The sequence below is a fragment of the Cupressus sempervirens genome, chromosome 5 (genome assembly GCF_028749045.1).
Source record: "Cupressus sempervirens isolate cs-2001-9-10 chromosome 5, ASM2874904v1, whole genome shotgun sequence".
NCBI lineage: Eukaryota > Viridiplantae > Streptophyta > Pinopsida > Cupressales > Cupressaceae > Cupressus > Cupressus sempervirens.
In genome coordinates this window covers 423,536,296-423,549,873 of record NC_143122.1, presented here as the reverse complement: position 1 = coordinate 423,549,873, position 13,578 = coordinate 423,536,296, and positions in this window count along the sequence as shown.

The window sequence follows — 13,578 nt, the reverse complement described above, 5'->3', positions numbered from 1 at the left end:
TTTGAAGTGTTGGGAGATGCATGAGTGTTGGAAGAAGTGGAAGATGTAATGGAGCCACTACTAGACATAGGTTCATCAATGTAATCTTTCTAAAGAGAAGTATCCTCAGCACATGAGTCACTAGAGGTTCCAAGATCAACAATCTCATCATCAATGAGATCTTGGATTTTATGTTTCAGCTCTATACAATTAGAAGTAGCATGGTCATGATATTGATGATAGGCACAATAGGTATCCAAGAATGGATTTCCATAGGAGCTAGACTTAGGCAACATGATGAGCTTGGTGCCAAGAAGTGTTCTCAAAATGTCATCATAAGAATTCCCCAAGGGAGTAAAATTTCTCTCAAAAGTATGTCTACAGTCCTTTGGTTGTTTCTCAAGTGAATAGAATGCATCCATGTCTTCATTATTATCTTGGTCAAAGATAGGTCCATCATGAAATTTTTGCATAGGCTCAAAGGAGGTATCACTTGCTTGTTCTCTAAAGAGGTCTTTAGATCTAGAAGATGAAGACATTTGATGTCTTGAAGTGGAGCATGTAGACCTAGAAGAAGAGGATGACCTCAAAGAAGGTAACTCACATGCATGTAAAGATCTTAAAGAAGATTCATGTAATGATGCAATCTTCTCCTCTAACTTTTTCTCAAGTTTAGACTTCATTTTTATCACGCGCTTAGACAGATTAAGGTAAGAAAGATCATTTGTCTCTTCTAGTTCTTTGTATTGTGCATATAGATCTTGAAACTCTTTAGTGACATGGAGGATATCATGATCATCTAGATTCGGTTGAAGTTTGGTAGCACAAGGTTTAGATCCCATAGTTTTAGATGCAAATCAAAGCATAAAAGAGCCTACAAGATAACTTGATGTTGAAACTATAGGAGGTAGAGTGTTCACTTGCCAAGATAGTAGAGAGAGATTAAATCAACTTGTCAAACAATATGTCCAGGAAACTTATGACATGAATGACTTAAGTCAATAGCTAAGCAAGATGCCCAAATAGCCAAATAGATAGAGCAAGCAGGGTGACAAGTGAACAACTCTCCAACCCAAGAGTGTAGTCAAGAAATAAAGGCAACCATTTCAGCAAAAAGATAACTAGCAAATGGACATAGACCATGAAGATAGAAAGACCAAGAGTGCTAAGACCAAAGAGCCACTTTAAGCATGTTCAAAAACTAGAGAAATAGCAAATCAAAGCAAATGATGAGACTCCCCTTAGCAAGCAACAAAAGAAAAATGTTAATACTTGATGCTTTGACTTGGTTGACAAAGTTTGACAATAGTTGATAGCATAGCAAGTTTGATGTTCAAAAATAATTTATTTCCAAGCAAGATAGTGACACATGAAGTAGTCTTCAAACAATCAAGCAAGGGAAAAAGCAACCTTGCATGATACAAGCATATGTGAGGTCTCAAAAGAAATCCCTAGAACTATCATCATGTATATGTTCAAAATATTTTCACAGGTATACCACATTCGAGAACACATCAAGAAATATCTACCTAGAAGTCATGGTTCATTACTCAACAACTTGGCCCACACTTGATGCTCCTTTGCCTCACACCAAGTGGTTTCCCACAAGAGATATTGGCTTTGTCATGGAAGTTCCATAAGCACAACCAAGGGAACACATATGGTGAGTGTAAAATCTTGGGGTGATCCGAGTAGTCCACTAGGATTGATCCTTGCACCAAGAAGTTGAGCGGCTAAAAAAGGTAGTTACTAACTTAGGGTGTTTAGATAGGGCTTTCATTCATAGTGTTCCTCTTGCTCCCAATTACGGGACACCTCACCTTGCGATGAGTAACCGATCTCGTGATCACAAGAGTACCTTAAGCATTCTTGCCTAGTGATCTCCCTATGGTCGAAATCCCATAAGCGATCACACTAGGCGAAGACAATCACTATGTCTACCAAGGTTTTGTGTCCTTGATAGCCTTGAGTTTATAGTGGGTTGGAAGAGCCAGGTAATCTTCTTGTCCCCACTTGGGTCGTTCCTCTCAGGTTGTCTGAGAGCAGGCCCTCTAAAGGATTCTAAACTACACAAAGAGTGGATCAACTTTTGGCAGTCAAGATTTTTGATTCACCACAAGGGTGAAGAGCATACTCTCCTATTCCAATAATTTTCTCCCAAACACACCAAGAAGATTCTGTTGCCTCTTACTCTTAAAACCAAATGGTAAGTCAAGATTTCTGATTCACCACAAGGGTGAAGAGCATACTTTCCTATTACCAAAAGATCTCAATTGTAAGTTTTAATGTGCCTAAAAATAAAAAACTAGTATGTTCCACACATGTAAAATTAAAGAGCAAGAAAAATTGGATTTTTATGCGTTGGGCAGCCCTACAAACAATTGTTAGTGGCCGTTGTGCATTTGAAGCTTTGACATGCGTTCTTTTTATGCAATGTTTCAATTTTTTTCATAAGGATGGCAACCTGTAATCACAACTTGTTAGCACCAAAAGTTAGTGTGAAATAACATAAAAATATGCAATAAAAAGTGGTTAGTTGCCTCAAAAATCCAATTTATCTTCCAACCAAGTGCATGCAAAGAACGTGCAAGTTAATCACAAATGCTCTCATTTTTACTCTTTGATTTTGACCTAGTCAACAAGATTGGACTTGTTTGCTATGATTTCGGATCCAAAAACAAAAATGAAAAGAAAAGACCCTTACTAAAAATCAGAGAGCTTTCCAAAAATGCAAGAAATTAAAAAAAATCTCTTCATTTGCGCTCTAGAGATCAATTTTGTCAAAACAGGCTAAATTTATCAAATCAAATTTTTGATCCTTAATGCAACTTCAAAATTCAAAACACAAAGAAAGAACCCCTATTCGAATTAAAAACCCTTTCTGGAAATGTAAGTTTTTCTAAAAAAGAGGCTGATGTGTGACCAGAAATGACTTTTTATTAAAAAAAAAGAAAATATCATAAATTTCGCAAATCACATCAAAATGCTTTGAAAATTGGACTGAGACATTTTGGATACATACCCAACTTACAAAAAAAATTTCAAAATCAAAATACAAATGGTTTAAAAGATACGATCAAATTTTTAAACCAACTAGATTTTTGGCCTTCAAACCAATCTACTTATGGGTTGGCCTTAAAACCCAAGTGATAATTCTACAAAAGCACTTGATTAGATCCAATATGCTGCTGTAAAAAACCAGAGATAAGAAATGAAAGCAAATGGAGCTAGAAACTTGATTCAAGCCCCTCGGTGGGTGCCAAAAATGTACACTCGAAAGTGTCCCACTCTAAACCCTTCTATCCAAATGATTCCATGAGTTGGAATGTTCGGATGCCGACTTAGAGCTTCCTATCCACGAAGTGCAAGAGAGTGTATTTAAAGTTCAAGGGCTCTTAGATGAGCCTTAGAGATACTCTTCTTGCTAGTAAACCATGCAATGGGAGGTTCCAAAGACAAGATGCAAGAATGCAAATGTCCCAAGGAGTCCCTCAAGGATGCAATGCAAATGAAGATTCAGCTAGAATGAGAATGCAAAATGCAGCTATGTTAAAACATGTATGAGAGTGTTACAATCCAAATATTAAGCTATGTTATTTAAGCTAAATGTGAAAAATGAAAGCTAAGCTAAGCTAGAATGCCATGGATGAGAGAATGTAGACAAGAAAGAGAAGTTCTCCACAAAGCTCCAAAGAAACTTGTTAGAAAACCTACAGCATAACAATATTCAAATGAGGGATGGATTGAGGGGGAAAGCTCTCTCCCTTTTAAAGTTGTACGAATGGTAGAGATCAAGATGAAGATGGTGGATGATCAATAGTGGAATTCGAAAATAGGTGTGATCCATGTGCACACACAAGTCAATCAATAGAATATAAGTTGACTTGTCATATAAGACAAAAGTCTCACAAGCGTTTTCTTTTAATTTGTAAAATAGAAAAAGGACTTTATGTGTGCACTTTAAGTGGGTTAGAAGAATGGGGTGTTTTATTTAATTAAAGGGGACATGTTCTTTTAATCAAATAATGAACTTAGGATAGCATAGTCAAACTATAGGTTATAATCAAATAAATTGATTATTAGCAATTTGGCTTAGGTAAGTGATTAAATTGATTTAGCCAAAATGTTGAAAAGGAGGCTAATAGTCTAGATGACCATTTTTAGGTGATTACAAGTACATCAACAGAATTTGTAAAACCATAGAAAGCACTAGAATTAAAAGATCATTCAATCAAAATAATACAATAAAACTATTGGCTCTATTACATTCCATAAAGATACATTCACAAAATATAACACATTCAAACAAGAATAACTACACTCCAAATGAGAGCACCAACAACATATATTATTGCATCCAAATAATGGCCTAGAATACATATTACATTTTTGAATTTATAAGAAATTATCCCCTCAATTTGTGTTGAGAGTGAGAGATCTCTTTATGCAAACATATGCTTCTAAACTAATAAAACAAATCTATTTATGTACAAAATGACTCTCTAACTGGTGCTATGTATGACTCCACCCTTGTTTATATCAATTAATGGGTGCATGAGCCTTTACATCTCTTTAAAAAAAAAAATCATGAGAAAATAAGAAGAAATCCACTAGATGATGTGGGAGTCTATAGAGGTGCCAAAAATAGAAGCTCAACCTTCACTGGATGTTTGTAGGAGTTAACTGTTGTTAAAATGCATTTTTGGTGCATGGAAAGCTCTAAATTTGAAACTGGCAGTTAAATGTTAATGCACCTCTGACTTCTTCAAAGAAAAATTAGGTACACCTCAAAAGAAGTGCACCTCAGAAGTAGCACACTCAAAAGCAGGTCCAAAAAATGTAAAATTTTACGAAGTGTCAAAACTGAAAGTCTAGCTTCTAGGTTTTGTTCCCCTTTACACCAAAGCTATGTCTGGGTATTTGCTCTTGAATTTCTCTATAATCTCAGTGACTTGGGTTGCATCCGACAAATCTCAAGCTTCATATTTTTCCTTCAATTTTTGCCTATAGTTGCCCACCTCAATGCGAGTCTCTGCAAAATCTCCTAATTTCACATCCAAATCTAGCAATGCCTCTTCAGTCCTAAATGCTTGTCTAATATCATCATCAGTGGAAGCTTCTTCAAAAGTCTTCTAAAACTATTCAACAACTACTTTTGTAGTCATCAGTTTATCCCTTGAATTATCTTCAAAAGTGTCCAAGCACGCATCACTGTAATGTCTCTCTCCCTACAAAATTTTCTCTTGGGTATGATCCTTGACCTTACGAATATCCACATGTAATGTTTCCATTACTTTATTTCCATCCATAATCTTCTCTATCCAATCATCTATTTTATCTAACTCATCTACTATATATACATCCATCAACATCCAATACCTTTGACCCTTTATTGATTGGAATACTTGCAGATGTTTACCCCAGGTATGCACTTCGTCCATTAACCCAAAATCCTAGTTCAAAATAACCACCAGCTTATCCGCATTATTTTGCATATGGTGTAGTAGTTTAATATTTCCTTGTATGATCTGTACACCTTTCTCTTCAAAACTTTCTCACCATTGTTAGCAAGCTTTCAAAAATGGATCTAGTTACACATTCTCCTTATTCCTTTTCTCAAGTGTCACATTTAGAGTCTCCTTAGGATTTTTAGGATCCAATAGATCAATTACTTCATTCAAATATCCTCGTAAGATCTCATTCTACTTCTGAAGGGTTATCAATTCAATCTCATTTTGTGCTAAGTGCCTAAACACTTCTTTGATTCCCATTGTAACCATTAATTTGGCAATGTCTATATTGGGCTTTGCAAGCACAACCTCCCTGATTTGATAACCTTTTGGGGTCAAGTCCTCAATATCTGCATGTGGAGGAGGGATAGCACCATGGGTGAATTTATATTACAAAGGCCAGTGTTTGCACATCTCCTATAGGTGACTCAAGCTTCTTGAGAGCTTCAATTAATTCTCTCATCCCCTCTTCCTCAATAGAATATTGCTTCCTTTTGTTTCTAACCATCACTTCTTTCCTCAACCATCTCAGAGTATTTACCATCAGAGATTTACTTTTAGAAGAAGGAGTTTGTTCTTCTATTTTTTTTTTCCCTTATCACTTCTTTCTAGAGTCTTTTCCTTTTGTGAGAGATCCATATCAGGAACTTCTATGTCTATCAAATCCATAGTCCTCACCTTTGTATCATGGGAAGTCTATTGAGGTTCTTCATATATTTTCCCTTCCTATAACACTTTAGTGATGGGTATTTGTTGTGGCTCTTCTTCCTTTTTAGCATGGACTTGTTCTACATTACCCAAAGGGATTATCTACACAAAATGAATATGGATTTGGTGATGGTGGAGCTATTTCAGGTCCTTGTGGCCAAGGTGGTTGTTGACTCCAATCCTCTTGTGGAGTTTGATTTGTTAGAGTATCTTTTATTTTATATCCTACCAACTCAGTACCTACCGGTATGAAATCAAAATCTGAAATTTGAAAGACATTATCCCCTTCATCCTCCTGCTCATCAATCCATTGTTGCAACTTGTCCTCCAAAGTTGTAGCCTGAATAGGCTATGTAGGAATGGATGGTGGAGTAATAGTGGAGCTTCTTCTCCATTCTAACTTTGTATCCCTAGAAAGATGAGTCCTTTAACTCAAGGGGAGGTTGTCTTCCTCATCTTCATCATCCTCTTCTTCTTCTTCTGGAATAACTTTCAGGATTGATGGAAAAGGAACAACCTTTCTTTTTATCTTTTGTCTCCTTTTAACTAGAGTTTTGATCTTTCTTCTCTTGGGGCCGATGGGGAGGCTTGTACCTCTTATTTAGGTAAAGATACTTCTTGTATTTCTACTTCAGTTCCTCCTTGCCCTTGTTCTGGCAGTGGCACTTGAGGATTATCCTGAGTTTGCGTGACTTCTACATTCTCTTCTCCTTTCACATTTTTTGCCCCATGTTGTTCTAGTGCTTGAGTTGTTCCTTCTTCTGGTTCAACTTGTTGGGAAGTTCTTTTCCTCTTGCCTTTACCCTTCTAATCCCTATAGTATTCAACTTCTTTGTCAGGTTGGTGCACTATCTTTGGCCTCATTGGGGATTGAGTCGTGAATGTGGGCACTATCACTTTTGCTCCTCTACCTTCGACTGGGCAGGCTCTAGCTTGGAAAAGTATAGTTTGAGGAATTGGATCTAGCTTGAGTGGTCTTTTGATCCAATCCTTGGTCAATTGGATGATGTGCCTCGCCCTATGATTAATATCTAAAATTTCCTCTTTATCAATCTCTGCATTCATGATAGGTCGATCAAAAATCTTATCTCTATTGTACAATGGATCAAGGACCTCTTAAGTATCTTGTTGTACTATCTTTAAAGGGACCTTTATCTTTAATGCACTGCTTGGCAAATAGAGAGTCATCCTAAAATAATCCCTTATTCAGATTTCATAGTCATCTACTGCATTCATCCAATGGTCCTCAATGGTATCTTCATGCTGGAATTGTTTTCCCACCAAGTACTACACTTTTCCAATGTTATCAAACAAGGGACAAGGAGAGTTATATTCATCCAAGGGATACTGATCCCACTCAGACTCAAAAGTTAGAATATCCTATTTCTAGACCACACTAAATGATCCTATAGTAATGGGCCATACCTAGGTTTACTTATGTTGCTTTCTTACTCTCTCATATACAGACAAGAGTTGTCATGCAATTTCCAACAATATGAGCCTATCACACAAATACCTAGGAAGCTTCTTGGGATTGATAGTCATTCCTACTACCCTTAAATAGGTGAATATGTTAAATAGGATGTAGTGGGCACCAATTTCTATAATCTTTGTTGCTACCTCATCTGAAATCCACCTCAATGAACCAAATGATTGTGAAAATGAAGGCATCATTCACTATTTTGTATTCTTTGTTGTGCTCTAAAAGCTTTTTCTTTACTAATTGGGGGTATACTATATAAGGCCATGCATTTGCATCTTGTATGCTGCCCCTTTTAAACAATCCCAGATAGTTTGTTGCTCTTGCAACTAATAGGTACACCAAATAGGATGTCATATAGAACTTTTGATTGTTCTTGACTGCTACTAGTTACTCATCCAAATTCTCACTGAGAATTGAGGCCCAATCAATTGGCATCTTCATCATTTTGATGGTTTCAATGAAGTGTACCATCCATATATTCAAGTGTCCTAATACCAATAACCCCATGACTCTACTCAAAAGTATTATTAATAAGGCACAAGGATTGGATGATTTCTGATGCTTCATCTCCATGCTCTCTATACCATCTTTTCACCTGATGATATGACAATTTGATATACTGATCTACTCTCAAAAGATGGAATACCTTATCTATGTTCTTAGGTCTCAAATCTAGCATGATCTCTCTAGTTATGCTTTTCACAACCCTTTCTTCTGAAACATATTTCTCCTTCAATGTCATGATCAATTTTGAAGATTGTACCAATACTGGATGAGACACTGTGTTGACTAGCCCTGATTTGATGAGTGCAGATACCTTTGGAGACCTCTGAGTCGGTTTGTTGCATAAAACTAGGAATACATTCCAGTCAATATGGCCAACTATCCTGGATCTCTGAATATTCATCTTGGAAGTGTGACTTTGCCCGAACACCTTGAAACTTGAAAACTATTGGTTTTGGGGCCATCTTTGCAGCAAGGGAGAATGATGAAGAAGCCATTGAATTTGCACAAAATCAACATCCATTAGTCTAGAGATGAAAACAAAACATAAACCCTAATGATGACAAAAAAATCAACCTAGAAACCCTAAATCTCAAAACTGCTAGAAAACCTTAAAAACCTCAATTTACAACCCTAAAAGACAAAAAAAGAGTGCACCTTGCAAACCTCAGAGGTGTGCTAGGTGCACTTTTCTTTAGCAAATATTTCAAAAAAAAAAAGGGTGTGCATCTTGCACACCCATAAAGGCAAGACAATATGAAAAGAGTGTGCACTTAACTCACCTCATGGGGTGCGTTAAGCGCGTACCCTTTACTTCACTTTTACAAATTTTTAGGGTGGTAAAGATGCATAGGTGTGCACCTTTATCTCAAGTGAGTGTCTTTAGTGTAAGCTTAGGTTAATTTTAAAATTTTTTTTTTTAGTTAGTGGAAAAGGTGTGCACCTTTACCTTAGGTGTTGTTGTTTAGTGTTTGGAGTTGTGTGTAGGTGAGGGAAGATGGAGTGAGTGGAGCAGTGCACCTTGAGAGATGTAGAAGGTGGGAACTCAATGAAAAAATGATGAGGAAAGGGGTAGGGGTCCTGAGCTTTATAGGCTTGGGATCTAGCACACCTCTTGGAGGTGCGCAATTGCGTAGGTGCACAACTACACATTTCCAAGGGGTGTGCTCCTTCTTTAGGTAACTTAGCATACTAGCCCACCTATTAAGGTGCATTAGGTGCACTAGTATGCCTCTTGATATGTAAAAATGACTTTCTCTCTCAGCAACATGATTTTTGGAATCTAGGTTTTTAGGCAGAGACCTAGATTAGCTAAAAAAACTAGAAAAAAACCCTAAAAAATACTCAAACCCCAGACTAGGGATCTGAAAAGCTAAAAATAAAGTAGAAATGGGGTGTGCATTGTGAAACCACAACACATAGTAATGTAGAAGTGAGTAACAATAAGATAGAATAAGCATACAATACAACTCAAAACATGCATTAGAAATCTCAAGGCTTCCATAACATAGAGTAATGTATAGATTAAACTCCACTAAGTATAAATAATAAACAAAACTCACATAATGTTGATGAATGGCCAAGAACATCATCACATATGAGAATCCCAAATCCAACTGATATAATATCTAAACACATAAAACTCTATATCTATTGCATATGTCACAGGCTATGAGATACAATCAAAGTGCACATGCATCTCATAAAGGTGTTGTGACCAATAAATAAATCAATACAGAATAATATGATAAGAAGATAGAATGAGTCTTGGAAGATGAAACATGGTAATTTTATTGGTACAAGGATAATCAAACACCAAAAAAAGAAGTTGGAACATATCTCAATGATAAAGGTCACACTAATACCCGACCTTGTGGAATCCAAGAAGGCTCACTCCCTCTATTTTGAGGAGATAACAATAGACTCCTCACATATTTCAAACCATAAAACAATCACAATAGTCAATGATGGAATCCTAAAAAGCTATATAATCTCAAGGTCAATACTGAACTACAAAGGTAGTACCTGTTGTGGTTTCACAATGCACACCCCATTTCTCCAAGGAATGGGGATCCCCCAGTCATTTTTTTTTTGCTTTCCTAGACCCCTAGTCTGACGTCTAAGTCTTTTTAGGGTTTTGTTAATGTCTGAGTCTAGCTTGGTCCTCTACTTGAAAATCCATGTGCAAAAAATTGGAATTTTAAAGGTAAGAATGTGAAATTTTGTAAGTAGAAGGTTGCATTAGTGCACCTACTGCACTTGGCACACCCCTCAAGGTGCACTAGTGCACTAAGTGTGGGAGTGCTTCCCTTTGGAAGTGCGCAATTGTGTACATCTGTAGGTGCACACCTCCAAAAGGTGCACTCCATCATGGGCCTATAAAAGCCTAGGATCCCCCCTTCTCCATATTCATTCTTCTCTTCCAATTAGCTACGAGCATACCTCTACACCTATAGAGGTGCCCCTAATCTCCAACTTCCTGCACACACACACAAAGCATTAAAATTGAAGGTGCACATCTTTACTTAGAACAAAATTTTAAAAAGAAATTAACTAAAACACTCCCCTAATTGAAAGGTGTGCATATGCGCACCTCTCAATCATAGAACCCTAAGGAAATACAATAATGATGCATAGGTGCACACCTTTTTAAGGTGTGCAACTGCTCACCATTTAAGTTTAAAGCTAAGCCTTGGCAGTGTTAGGGTGCATACATGGACACCCCATAAGGTGTGCAAGTGCACATGCTTAGTTGATTAAGTTTTCTTTGATGAAAAAGTGCACCTAATGCACCCTCAAGGTGTGCAAGGTGTGCCAAATATTTGCATAACAAAGTCCAAAATAGGGTTTTTAGGTGTTTTAATGAGTTTTAGGGTTTTGGGTCAGATTTTTTAGTGATTAGGGTTTATTTAGGATTGTATTTTCCATCTTTCAAACTAATGTATTTTTGTTCTACTTTTGTGTAGATAAAATGGCTTCCTCCTTGTCCTCACTCACAGCGAAGATTGCTACAAAACTGGTCATCTTTAAGTTTCAGGGTGTCCAAGCAAAATCACACTTCTAGGATGCACATTTAGAGATTTGGGACACTGAGTTAGGTCATATTGATTGGAATGCATTCTTAGTACTCTACAATAAGCCAAATGAGATATCCCTAATGATTTCTGCACTTATTAGATCAGGATTGGTAAACGAAGCTTTACACCCCATATCAGTACAATCTTCAGAGTTGGTTATGGCCTTAATAGAGAATTATGTATCAGAAGAGAGAGTGGTGAAAAGCATAATAAGAGAGATCATCCTAGATCTGAGACTAAAAAACATTGAGAAAGTATTCCATCTTCCAAGGGTAGATCAGTACATTAGGTTGACTTATCATCAAGGAAAAAGGTTGTACAGGGATCATGAACAAGAAGTTACAGAGATTATTCAATCATCATATTTGATTCATAGGACACCTATGGGAAGAAAAGCTAGAAAATTTGACATGACTAGAGGTCATATGAAGGATGATATCAAATATTCCATTGTACTTTTGAGTAGGATTATGGGTCTACTAGCAGCAAGGCACTTGAACATTTGGATGGTACATTTCATCAAGACCATCAGAATGATGAAGATGCCAATTGACTAGGCCACAATACTTAGTGAGAATCTAGATGAACAAATGGTGGTAGTTAAAACCGATCCCAGATTTGATATGGCTTCATATTTGGTATATCTGTTAGCAACAAGGACTATAGACTACCCAATATTGTTTAAGAGAGGAAGCATGCAAGATGCTAATGCCTAGCCTTATGTTGTATACCCCCAGCTAGTGAAGAAAAAGCTATCGGATTAGAGTAAAGAATACAAGATAGTGAATGATGCTTTCATTTTTGCAATCATTAGATTCATTGAAGGTGATTATGCAAAAAGGATGTCAATGGAGATAGCAACAAGAATTGCAGAAATAGGTGCCTACTACATCCAATTCAAGATATTCACCTACTTAAGGGTAGTGGGTATGATTGTAAATCCTAAGAAGCTCCCTAGGTATCCATGCGATAGACTCATTTTGCTAGAGATTGCACAACAAATCTCATCTACATATGATAGAGTAAGAAAACAACATAAGAAGACCTAGGTGTGGCCCATCACCATAGGTCCATTTGGTGTCAAGAAAAAGTAGGATATCATGACTTTTGAGTCAGAATGGGATCAGTATCCCTTGGAGGATTATAACTCCCATCATCCATGTTTTGACAATATTGGTAGAGTTCAATACTTGGTAGGAAAATAATTTAAACATGAGGATGCCATAGAGGATCATTGGATTAATGCAGTAGATGATTCTAATATCCAGATAAGGGATTATTGTAGTATGACTCTTTATTTGGCAGGCAGTGCTCTAAAAATAAAGGTCCCATTGAAGGTTGTTCAACAAGACATTGTAGAGTTCTTAGTTCCCTTATATAATCAAGATAAGATATAAAATTGTCCAACAATGAATGCAAAAATTGATAGAGAATAAAATGTGGATATTAATCATAAAGCAAGGCATATCATCCATTTGACCAAGGAATGGATTAAGAAGCCATTCATGTTGGACCCAATTCTTGAAACAATAGTCTTATAGGCCATAGCCCACCTAGTAAAGGGAAGAGGGGTGAAAGTTATAGTACCAACATTCACAACCCAATCTCTAATTAGGCCAAAAATAATGTATTAGCATGATAGGGAAGTTGGATACTTCAAATCATAGAAAGGTAAGAATAAAAGGAAAAGGGTTTCTCCTCAGTGAGTTGATCCCGAAGTTGAAGGGACTCAAGCCTAGGAGGAAACTCAAGCCCAAGAAGCCACTCAAGCTCAAGATAATTCACAAGTGCCACCATCAAAATAGGGACAAGGACCTAAAGAGGAAGCACAAGAGGTAAAAGAAGCTTCTCCATCAACTCCTAAGAGAAAAAAGGCTAAAACTCCAATCAAAAGGACTAGAAGATAGAAAGTGCAAAGAAAGGTTACTCCTATTCCTTTAGTCCTAGAAACCGTTCTTCAAGAAGATGAAGAGGAGGAAGAAGATGAAGAGGATAACCTTCCCTTGAGTTAGAGGACTCATATAGCTAGGGCCACTGAGGAAGAATGAAGAAGGAGCTCCATCATAATGCTGTCATCTATTCTTACACAACTAATTCAGGTTGCAACCTTGGAGGATGAACTACAATAGTGGATTGATGAACGAGAGGACCAAGAGACTGATGTCTTTAAAATGTTAGATTTTGACTTCATGCATGTAGGTACTAAACTCATAGGCAACAAGATAAGGGATACACCAACAAATCAACCTTTGGGAGAATATTGGAGTCAATTTCCACCTTCTTCACAAGGACATCTAGGTGCCCCACCATCACCAGG